Here is a 13215-nt window from a genome sequence, read left to right as displayed (position 1 = left end):
CATTTTTTTATGTACAAATGCATGCATATTTGTGTATTTTATAGAGCTAGAAGCCCCTAACCCAAATAATAATCATAATAACTGACAATATTCTTTAACTTACAAATATTGGCCAAAAATATATTTTTGTAAATTTAAAACATGGTTAAGATCAAGAATAGACCAGCATAAAATAACAGGTTTGACTTTGCTGCATGTGCATAAAATTATTATTGTATCCATTGATGATACAATCAACAAATTTGTCAAAATGAAAAAAAGAAATTTGGAATTTGTTATTTGACTACTTATCATCCTTATGTTTTCTACTTAGATATTTGTTAAATTAAGTTACCTATCTTAATTGTTTTTTAAAGATTTTAAAAAATAACTAATAGGTACTATTACTACTATGATTATTTGTTATTTTTTTTATACAGGATTCAGACTGAAGGTACAATTTTAATATAAGAACTATTTGTGTTGTTATTATTAATACTTATTTTATATGCAATAGGTTTTTAATATATTTATTAAATAAATATTTAATTCAATTTGGCACTTGTATTTTTATTTATTCACTCAAATGAGTAACAGGAACATGAGCTGTAGGTAATGAACCAGGGGCGTACCCAGGAATTATTTAGGGGGGGTCCAAAATTTTTATTTTATCTGTTCTCTAATTATAATTATAGTTTAATTCAGTACCAAAAAATTACTGTTAATAACTATAGTAATATTCACAATAGTTATACACACATCACACATATTCTGCACAAAGGTTTACTATAATAGGTAGGTACTATAATTTGAAATCAATTTTTATTTGGTGGTAAAATGTTATAAAAAAATATATTATTTAATTAACAATAATAAATAATATTAATAAAGCATATAAATTAAACATGGTTTATACATTATAGGTATATTTTATAATCTATAAACTTTGTATATTGAAGATAATGGAAAATTAAAATACTCTATATACTACTTACTATTAAACCATTGAGTATGTAAAAATTTCAATGGGGAGAGGTGGTCCGGACTCGAAAACCCCCCTTGGGCACACCCCTGTAATGAACTGTAAATTATTTTAAAGTTTGTATCGAAGAAAAATTAGTTTCGCCCCCCCCCCCTGGCCACAACTCAAATACGCCCTTGATGTATAGGTATAGGTATCTGCTAGTCGAGGTCCACACACTACTTTTTGCTCGCATATCTCCGTCCGGCCAATTACACCGTTCGTAGATTTTGATATATATTTGTGTTGTCATTTTTTATTTTTTATTTTTTTGTTGTCAAGCGTGAAAAATTCAGTGTATCGCAGGAGACCTTAACGCGTTTTTTTTTATGTCTACCGGCAGTGATGAGAAAATATTCAATGAGTATCCGTGAGAAAAATTTCAACGGCCCTTTTCGATCAGTCGTGTATACACGCACACACACATACATATAAATATGCGCTTGGCTGTTTGTTTGAAATGTTTTTTTTTTTTTTTTTGCTATTGTTGTTATTATTATTATTAATCGTCAGAAATAATTATTAAAGTATTCTGATTGTTTCTTTTTTTTTTTTTTTATTTCTTTTTTTTTTTCAAATCATTAATACATTTTTGGAACCGAGCAAAAGACTCGGATAAAAATATTTCATCCACGAGTAAATTCCCCAATCGCAAATAAATAATGAGAATGTACGTACTCGTGTATCGTGACAGTCGCGATAATTTATTCGGTTTTAATAACTTAGACAAATCACACGTAACTATGAGATTACTTCAGCTATGCACGTTATTATTGCTTATCAAGATGAACGTACTATTGGTATTTCTATGGAAAAAAAAAACCACGTAAAAATACTTAAAACATTCTTCTTTTGTGTTTAATCGTTTAAAACTTAATTATATTTACGTATACGCACGTACACACGAATACAACGCATTCGTAATAGAAATGTAATGCAAACAGGTATACCTTCTCGGAAATCTGAAAGAAAGCTACAACTATTCAATTTCCATATCTGATCAGGAGTACAGTACCGGATACAGGCAGAACGTAAATATATATATCTACCAAAATGTAATACAGTTTTTGGACAAAAAAGTATATTATACATGGGTTTAAACTTGTGTTGTGAATCGAAAATGAATATAAATAATTTAAAATCTTTTAAAAATGATGTAAGAAGACTGGACCCGTCCAGTATTATTTTTCTCATCTCCCTTATATTTTATTGTTGTATAATTTTTAACACGTAATACAATCATTGTTTTTACTTGTTGCTCGTAAACACAAACGGTTAACCGTAAATAATCACGCGCACTCAAACAGATAAGAATCAAAAGAGCATAATAACAAGAAGCAAAAGCTGTGCTTACAGGGGGGAGGGGGCAGCCGTGTAATGTTGATATGTTTCGAAATCGTAAATCATGCAAGTTATTGTCGCAATGCAGTTTATTGTTAATGTAATTTTTTCCAACACGCTAAATCGGTACACCGTTGCGCGGCTTTGATAATCGTTATCGTTCGACTCGTCGAGCTTCACACGTTCCAGTGTCGAACACTCGCGTAGCGGTCAGTACGAATCGTCTACGGATCCCCGTAACGAGCAGTGCACGTTTACGAACATTGTACTGATATTGTAGTGTGTACGAACGTTCGCACGGACGGTTTTTCGTCGTCCGCGGGCCAAAACGTACTTCGACGTATAACCGCGCGCTCTCCGGAACGGTTCGTAGCGTACGCGTACGTGTTTTGTCCGGTCTGACCGATCTCCGGGCGGGAGACGCGCGTGTGCGAACGAACGGTCCCAGAAACGACGACGTTCGTCCGCCGGTCGGATCCCTCCATCGGCGCTTGTACGCGTGAAATACGTGACGGGTTCGAACGGAGAATTTTTCGATCGAAACGAAACACAATCCGACACGCGAACGCGCGTCAAAGGTTATGGACTTCGTATACTTGTTACGCTCTCCGCGGCGGCACCCCAGAAGCAATACACGCGCGGTGCACACCGCACCCGGTCGGTCATCGCGTGTTTACACGCGCCCACGGACGGGTGGAGGGAAGCTGCGAAGACGCGTCCGGCGCGTACACGTGTACCACTACGTAGTGGACGCGCGAAAAAAAAGTACCGATTTCCAACAGCGTCCCGCGCTTGATCCGGTTTTCGGCCGTTCCGTCCGGTTCGTTTCGGTCCACTCGTGCGGCAGAACCTGTGACCGATATCGTACGGCCGAACGATCGCGCGCGGTTACGACTTTCGATTTCGAAAACCGGTGGCGTCCAACTTTATCCGTTGTTAAACACCGTTGTCCTAACCCGGCGATACCAACGTGTACGGCGAACGCTCCCGACTGTGTTCTATGACGGTCCGCGTCTTGTGATTCGGATAAGTATGTTTCCCGTACCGAATCCGGAGGGAGCGAACAACAAAGTGAAGTTCTAAACGTTTCCCGGTGTATGTAAGAAATGATTGATTTAAAATCCATAAACGCAAGCCGCCGTGCTTGGTGATAAAAGATATGGTCAACGTACGATGGTTGCAACCCACGAACAACACAAGCCGCAACGGCTTTCGATCTTGTTACAAACCTTGCTGTTCGCGGTTTCGATTTCAAGTAGGACAGAGGAATATGAAACGAATCTAATCAAACGCCCGCGTTCTGAGATGGTCTAAGAACACTGTTCGCATGTGTTTGCCGATTTCATACGGGTTTACTTGTCCGCAGCGAAAAACAAAAAAACCGCATTGATGAAACTCGCAGATGAACGCGAGTACATTCCGTGATTCGCTTGTATACGAAAACGTACACGTTCGTAGGCACATAACTTGATCGGCTGCCGCGTTCAGCTTGTATGTTCGACTGATAGTCAAATGATCTCGACGAAAATACATACGCACCTGGAGTGGAAGAAAATTTCCAGAGAAGGGGGAACGCGAACACGTACTATTCCGCATGCATTACGACGCCCCGAAAAATCATTTGAAAACGAAATCCTTCGGACCGGACCACTCACCCGTTCACCGCATTCGGCACAGCGTTCGTTAACTACGACCGCGTCACAACGCTGAACGTACGCAATGGTTCATTTAAAATTAAAATACTGGTTAGGAGACGCAATACGATAACGATATAAGCGTACGCGTCGGTCGCGTCGAACCTATTTATTACTATACCCGACCGATCCGTGTTCGTCTGCGACGTATGCGCACGTAACTCACGCAACGTGTACGCGCGCGAACAGGGGAATACTTGAGAACACCGACGACATTTTTGCGTATTGTAAGTTCACCGGTGGAGAAAAACTTCTCGACGGCCGCCACCCCAGGAATGCCGCGCAAACCGTATAACCTTGAAACGGACACGGTGTGAGGATGTGCGCGTGTATACATGTAGGCGTACTTGCGTTCTTTTTAATTTATTTTTATTTTTTTACAAACGTACAAATTTATGCACGCAAACGGCTGCGTCTCCGCGAACCCCGGATATCGAGAGGGACGCAAGGCGCGCCGGCGGCAACGGAAAAGCTTGAAGCCTCGCGGGTGTACCGATTTTATCCGTTAACCGATCCATAATTGTCAGTCCCACAGTCGTATGTATCATTGGACCGGTGCGCTGGCGATCCGCCGGTGAACTGCATGCACACGTCATCATCTCTATACGTCGGTCGCAAATCGTGTCGCAGACAAAACGCAACACGCAGATGATACATATACGGTTTCAGACGAATCACCGTTGAATTATGCTCCTGTAGAGCCTTAAAGTTACGAGCTTCGTAGACCTACGTCCGTGTTCCGTCGTCCTTCAATCAGGATTTTTTTTTCCTTTCGCGCGAGTTGTTTGTTTCGTTTCATCCGAGTTCGTCCGTCTTATAACAGTAAATCACGTCGTCGACCTTCGCGTCAAAGATACGTAATGACATTTAAGATATAATGCTATGCTGTTGGACGAGACGTAAAGCCGCGCCAAGTATTCAACTGTTGAAATGTCAACAAAAAAAAACTATTTCGTTATAAAATATAAAAAGCTGATCGCGATAAGTGACTGTTACTGTTCCGTTTCGTGTTAATTTTATAATTGTTACGTTCGTCTGTAATTTTTGGAGTATGAAAAATTACGAATTATCCACGAGTCTCGTGAATGGTCAATAGTTCATAACCATCGAATAAATGCTCGGATAAAAGTACTACACTCGGTGACCTAGACGAGACATTAAAATCGTACCACGGTCGTTTTATCGTTGAATTAATTCGATTCGGTTCTCCGAGACAATTACATATATGCATTAGTAAAACAACACAGAAGACCGAAAACCTAACGGAACCGCGTATTCTATATGATTGTTTTAAAAACGCGAACCCATCATGTTCGGTTGAACATCGGAATAATAATATTACTGGAAACTTAAAACTAGTTATACAAACGTATTTGTCTCCTTGCATATTTATGATATTAAATATTTATGTATACGGTTATGAACGCGGACGATTTCATTCAAAATTCCTACTATACACCGCGCAGTGAATATAAACCTATAAATATATACGCATTGCGTTTGCCGCGGTATAACAATTAACATATGATGCTGCGTTTAAAAAATATTTTCAAAATTAAATTAAAATCTCTCTTCACGGATACCATAACCTAACCGACAACGAAAACCACACGAAAAAAATGCATACCATGTATATGCACGTTTTATAGAATAAAATGTGGCAAATTTCATGTCTTCGAACAGCGGACACCTGTCCACAAACGAACGATCTCTAACCGTTCAGCAATAGACGTTTATAAGTTCTTAAGTATTAAACGGAAAGGTGAGGTAATAAGCGTGCACGTATGTGTTCGAATTGAGCACGTTAATAACAATAATTCAACCGCGACAACCCGAAACACGGTATGGTAACAATAATAATCCAAATTTACATTGTGCTGCGCCAAAACAACATTATTTATAAACACGCGTTAAGCGTTACCATTAAATACGCGCGCGCTCGCGTTAAACTATAAGGATTCATAATTTTCCTTAACGACTGCCGAGAATAAACGCAATACGGTTTAATATCCGTCTGTGAACGCGTTTACGCGGTAGACCAATGAAATCTGTCCGTCGCCGGTGTGCACTAATTGGATGCATTACCGCTGCTATTAAGTGCATTTATATATTTATATATATATATATATATACATACATACCGAGGTACAGCCGACAACCGCAATGCGCTGCGTTCAGTGTGAATTTATGAAAATCGATTACGAATCTTGTACGAAACGATCCTTAAACGGCCATCATTATTTTTCGGCTATCTCTACGCATATTAAAAGTAATATTTCACGTATAAAAATTTTAAAAAAATAATAATCATAATAAAACGAAATAAATTCTATTTGGCCTAAATACTGCGAGTGGCATTCGGTATCCGGTAAGCGATATCCCGAGCAGTTTAATAATGATTTATGTCTCGAACGCATAATGTGTACGGGTAACCGGTGCGTACATGCGATATTAGTGGAGCACACACGTTATATATACACCGCGTATTATGGTCAAGTCGACCGTCGGGAAACGTTCTTACGGATCGACCCAAGCGAAAGAATGTTAATAGAGTAATACACGTACAGTGTGAATCGTAGATCAGAAGAATTTGTTAACCGTACACGTATATAATGTTATGATCGTTAATACACCTCGCGCCAATACTCACTCATACGGTCGGTCGCGGCTCAGGTAAATTACAGCCACCGTTGGAGTTTTGAATTATTAGCCGCTTACGATTTATACGACACAGGATATCCCGGCAGAAGACCGTTCTGACGAGCGTAAAAAACGCACGCGATTCCTTTTGGTTATTAATATTTTGTTAAGAATAATCGGTTTGCATCGATAACGTTCGGAAATATCAAATAGAACGTGTGATTAAAAAGGAAAAACCTCTGTCGCACGATTAAAGATTACGTAAAATTTATTCTAATCAGTAATCATAAAACGCGTTACGAAGAAAAAACCGTTGTTTTCGTATTTTTCGTGTCTAAATTGCAAATTCATAGTAGCGAATTGGTAGGCGAAGCTCTGATGAATGGTCCAAGGGTCCGGGAATACAAAATTGTTCAAGAGTGGTTTTATTTGATAAATAATAAAGTCGTCTACATCGATCTAAGTATGGCTATCGAACATTTTAGATTATTACAGCGAAGGTAAACGTATCAGTTTTTCGTTCAGCTTGTTTAGTAAATAACTCGAGTTTCAAAGCAGCATCGAATACAATTAGAATTGTTTAACTCAATCTATACGTATTATTATGCAGTATTATATGCCTGTTACGTTAACGTTAGTTTTAAAGCTCCATAACAGTAAGAAAAAAACAATTATTTCTTTTTCTGTATAAAAATATGTAGTCGTTCGTTTAAATAAACATTCAGATAATTCTACTGTCAATGTTATTTTTTATATTTATCTAGATATTTTGATATTTATCTCTACACAACTTTCCGATTTAATCGATATAACCGAATCGTAGACGTACTCATAGACGGATAATGTTATATTATATATAATTTATTTATATACATTTTTTTTAATTATATTGTTTTGTACTATATAATATTATTATATTATATGTCTATGGACGTGCTTCATTGAATTCGATCTATGCTTCTACCGTTGCAACACGGTGGCGAACTATGCCTACGTCAGGAACGCAAATTTCAAAGGGGCGCAAAGTTTTGCAAAAGCCGTATTCTTATTCTACCTTCAGAACAAAACGTTTCCATCTTAATCATTGAAACGTGTAGATTTTTTCTAATTCTAAATGTGAATTCAATGATGAAATAATCTATGAATTCGCCAGTCTTAAAACGAAAAAATCGATTTTTAAAGTTTAAAACGTGGACTGCGATAAAAACTTGTATTCTTAAAAAAAAAAAAAAAAATAAATATACAGTGCGCGCGCGCGGTGATGACATTGGGGGCAATCGCTATGCTTCCCTATTGTGTTCCTCATCCTCTATTCAGTGTGTACGAACCAAGTTTTCAGTACAATATATCGATTGTAATACATGTTTCGAAACATTGCGTGCTGTTGCTTTCGATTAACATAATATGCGAACTTACAAATACTCTACGGTACGAGTATAACGCATCGCATTGACTAACGTATACGTGTAACAACACGGTGAGCATATGCTGTACGACCAGGCGCTTTGGATTGGATCAGGACGGCGTGCACCGTCCATCGGATTCGGCTCGGACGGTCTGTTGCGTACCAAAAACACTTTTGGCTCCTACAAAAGCGCACGGTGTGGTGCGCGTTCGTTTGGGTATCGTATTGCGATTGATTTCAATACGATATCATCGTGATGTCGGGGAACATGTGCGGGCGGGCAAGTAGTGCCCGGCACCTCTTTCCGAAAAACGTACACAATTGAAACATCCGACCGTTGAAAATCTCGGTTGTACACGACAGTGCACGATCACAGGTGATCGCCGTTCCGACGGCGACGATATTCGTCGAACGCGGCGTCACAATGCGCATGACGTGCGCGCGAGCGGTGAACATAATGTTTACGGTTCGTCGAACGTCCGGAGACGGGACTGCAGATTATTTTCGCAGCACTTTCGGATTCGCATATAATACGTGTAATTTTAATGGGATCGAGGTTCGTCGAATGAATTGGAAAAAAAAAAAAGAAGAAGAAGAAGAAGAAGAAGAAGAAATAAAACGAAAATAAATCACCGCGGACAATACGAACGCATCGGTCGTTGTTGTGTACGTGTGTGCACACACATTATGGCGCGCCCGCGAATACGATTATTGTCGTGGTCGAGCGCGCACGTTACTGCTGGGGCCGTTTCGGTCGCGCGGTAGCGACGATTGTGCGACCAGATGAAGACGAGTAAACGCTCGTCGCTGCAGGATAATGCGCGTGCACATAATGACAACAATAAACGTTAACAACAATAATAATGTACTCGCGCGCACAAAAGCGGACACGGACACAGTAATAGATCTTTACGTCTCTCGTCGCCGTCCGTCCGTCCGTCGCGTTCCCTCTCCGTATCGCGTCTCGATTTTTTTTTTTTTTTTTATAACCGCGCGCGCAGGATATAAAACGATAGTCCGCACGAACGTTTCTCCGGCGCTCTCGTCCTCCGCGCGTACATCATACGCGCATCACGTTATCGTACCGCGTCAGGGGTACGTCGGCCGTCACCGTACAACGCCCGGGAACGACACACCTGTTGACACGCGGGTCAGCGGAAATTTCGGCATTCGAAAATGTGTTCCGCGCACGAGTGCGTACCCGTCGCCGGCGATACTGTTGCGCCTATCGCGTACACCTCGAGCACAACGCGCGCGGGACTCGCGTACGATCGAGTCGCAGGGATCGTCAATCATCGCGATTCGACCGGCCGACGATCGCGCGCATTGTGCTCCCGTGCACAGCGCGTGATACGCACGTTCATTATTGTACCGGTGAAATGCCATCGGGCTCGTAATAATATGATCAAATCGATGTGTATACACGGTGTGTCGCGTTCCACGACCCGGTGGTGGTGGTGCAATGTGCGTCCCCCGTGCGCGGTATTAGCGTCCGTATCATTGTGCGCCGTTTGCATCGATACGTGCGCGCAGCACGTGTTCAGTCTCGAAAACGTACGAATACGCGGACAGATCGTCGCGGCCGAAAAGATCGACACGACCCGTACCCGTAGGTGGGTGTACACAAACTACACAAACCGATACAGTGGATGATCGATCGGCATGGGTGTACGATCGTACACGATTGTGTACGTTTCTGGTTGTAAACATGTGTTGTTCGGACCGGTCGAAATTACTGTCGGAAGCAGAGTAGAAGGAGTAGGAGGTACAAGTAGGCTTGGTGATCGTATGATTTCCAGCGGTCTGGCCGGGCGGGTACATTTCTGATCTGAAGTTGCGCTTGTGGAGCCGAGTGTCTGAAGATGAGTATGATGAGAAGATGTTGATTTGTGGAACGTGTTACGAGTGGCTGATATGATTGTTTGTGTTTTATTGACTTAAGTCCTGGAGATCGAAGGAGCACAGAGTTCCTTACAAACCACGGAGCACTGGATATGGTTCGGAGAGAGACATTTTGGATTGCCTCTAGTCAGTGCCGGATTAAACGTTTGTGGGCCACTAGGCTATTAAAATGTTGAGCCTTACAAAATTATTTTTTACATAAATCATTAACATTGCTAATAATTAAAATAAACGGTTTTGATAATAACCAACTATTATTAATAAATAAAATCGTTTTTTTATTTGCAAGAAAAATTAATTAACTATTATATAATCTCCATTTTTTTTTCAAAATAATTTTATTATTATTACCGCATATAACACATACAACTTAATATATACCTATTATATTTCATAATGACTTTTGTCCCGTGAATTCGTAAATAAAATACCGGTATTATTAAATGAAAAAAAATATAGTTTTCCGTTTTCACAGGGCCTCTTAAATGATTGAGGCCCTAAGGCGGGCGCTTACTCCACCTACGCGTAGTACGAGTCGACATTATTCGCGAGCTAACCATGAATAACATACTACCATAATCATAAATTTATTGCGTTATTGGTAAATCATACGATTTTTATCCGGGTGCTGTAAATTGATAATTTTAAATTTTAAAACAAACTTTATACACCCGATCTAAGGTTAAAATTAATAACAATACAATATTATAAATAATTATTATACATCATGGATTCGCTCTAACTCAAACTTCTAGAACTCGAAAAACATATCATTCTCCGTCGACGAAAGTATTGTCATATAACTTTGTACAGTCACTTTAATTCGAACACATGAACCGATGAAATGCTGCAAATTCTTTTTCCTTCTGATCCTACTTGTAGAACTTAAGTACACTATTATACATCGGATTATATTTGAATACATACAGTGGCAATATCATACATTCTATTTACTTATGAGGGAGGGATTAAATGATCTACGTAGTTTTTATATCAACATCAATTTTTATACTTTCTCAGATGAAAAATTAATGTTCTTGCGATTCCATCATAGTTGACAAATGCTACATTTCATACACATATTAAAATAACCATGATGTGAATATTTTTCATTCACCAACCATTGCAATATTATATATTTTCTTTAGTCCTTGGTAGGGGATGTATTCCAAACTCACTTCCTTTTAATTTGTGCGCTACTTAATATACATATATCCTAATTCATACGGGTACGAAAAAAGTATCCCAGAAAAAGTTGTCCGATAGGTCATAAATATCCATCCTTTGCCGGTTTTTTTAAACTAATTACAACTCGCAACACTCGAGGTTTCGGTGTGTATGTGTGTGTGTGAGAGAGAGAGAGATACAGTCTCGCGATATATTATTCGTACTTTTATGCTGTACGTATAAAATTGACTGTAACAGTGAGACGTATTTTCAAATGGAATATTAATTCGAACATTGCGTAATGCGTGTGTTAATGCACTGCTGTTGCTGATGTGGCGAGTAAGCAATAGCAACAATAGAATAAACGTTTGTTCCGATGTCAACGTAAAATAAACCCAACAAACAGTGATTCGCTTTATTTTTTAATGAACGCTTAACGATATGCAATATTTGTTTCTCGACGTCTGCGCAACGTGTTCCGCCGCGGTCAAGAATGTTGTTTTGCGCGAGCTAGGATTTTTCTGTAGACGTTTCAAAACCGCGATCGAACCGGCATGCCGTTACGCCACCGACATGATTGTAATAATAATAATAATATGATCGATGAAGAAAACATCATGTAGCGGGCAACTACGATTTTTCAACTGAATCGGAGGGGAGAATGACAAGCGAATAATTTCGTGTTAACACCAATCGTATACCAGCCAATGTTAGTTACACAATGTCCGTGTACAACAACGAGACGAATGATAAAACGTAATAAAATTGTACAGTACCGGTGCGAGTGCGTACCTATACCGACTGGAAAAATGATCTAGCCGAAACGTCGCGGGACGTCGGATTTTGGCCGTGAAAAAAATTGTCCGTCCGCGGTCCCTCCGCGTAAGGCACGCGCGTTCCGACTTTAACGCGATGTACGTACATCCGAACCGTTGCCGTGACGAGGATTCGTAAAAGTGCGCAGTTTTCATACAACTTCTTAACACTTCCCGGCAGGTATATGCAATACCTAATGTTTTAACAGAAGTAATTGTGCTAGGCAACATTCATCCTGTGTCTCTAACCGCCCAAGACCGGTCTCAAATGCAGCGAATACCTCCGTAGGTGGTGGCCCGTGCGTATTCTTACTCTCGTCGCCACTGCTGTCGTTACTTTCTTCGTCCTCACTTTGATGTTTCAAAGAAGAAACGGTTAACGATTTCTAACGATATATTAAGCATTGACGTTTAGATAAATGAACAGAAACGAAATAACGTTCGGATAATAGAGGGTTCGTGTAACGGAGGTTCGGATAATCGAAGTTCTACTGTATGATAAACGGTTAGACGTATTGTGTCTTACACAGTTGTGTTCTACGCACAAAATTGTTCGCTGAAAATCATCGTCACATAATTTGTACGTGTTTCGGTCATGCCGCGAATGAATTCACTTTTTACTACCCTCGTACTGCTGCACGAGGGTTCGTTTTCAATTCAAACACTGAAACGTAACTATTATCGAAATCCAATAGTCTTCGGAAAGGAGATAATATTTTCCAACCGACTATGAGTTAACAGCACTCCGCGTGAAGTTGCTGGTTATTCGAAGCTCATGAGATGCGTTAGATGGACGTGGTCGATTACTAGTCGGCCTTTTAATGTTTTCATTTTGTTTTCCGTACGGTTTCGAGTAGATTTGTTTTGCGGTTCAGTTTGACCAGTACGACTTTTCCGTACGCGCATCACAGCTCAACGATTAACATTAGTTTTTGTGCGCAAGTAGTTTGATAAAAGTTAAGGACAAGGATTTCTACGGATGTACTGTTCCGTTTACATCGTGTTGATCAGCTTCACCGTTTCCTCGTTGCCTATCCCTGTAGGTTTTGTGCAGATGGCCGCTGACTGCGGGTTGTTTAGATTTCGCAACGTTTTCGACGTCCCGCGAACCGGCAGGTATTCCGCAAAAACTTGTCGACACGCACATTCGGCTTTCGAATCGTCTCGTCGGTAGCGCAGGATGTACGTACGAGAATCGAACAAACACGTTGTACATAAAGTGTTATGAAAAAAAAAAAAAAAAAAAAAAAC

The sequence above is a fragment of the Sipha flava genome, unplaced genomic scaffold (assembly GCF_003268045.1).
Source record: "Sipha flava isolate LNK unplaced genomic scaffold, YSA_version1 0_pilon_pilon, whole genome shotgun sequence".
Lineage (NCBI taxonomy): Eukaryota > Metazoa > Arthropoda > Insecta > Hemiptera > Aphididae > Sipha > Sipha flava.
Note: the sequence above shows the minus strand (reverse complement) of the source record.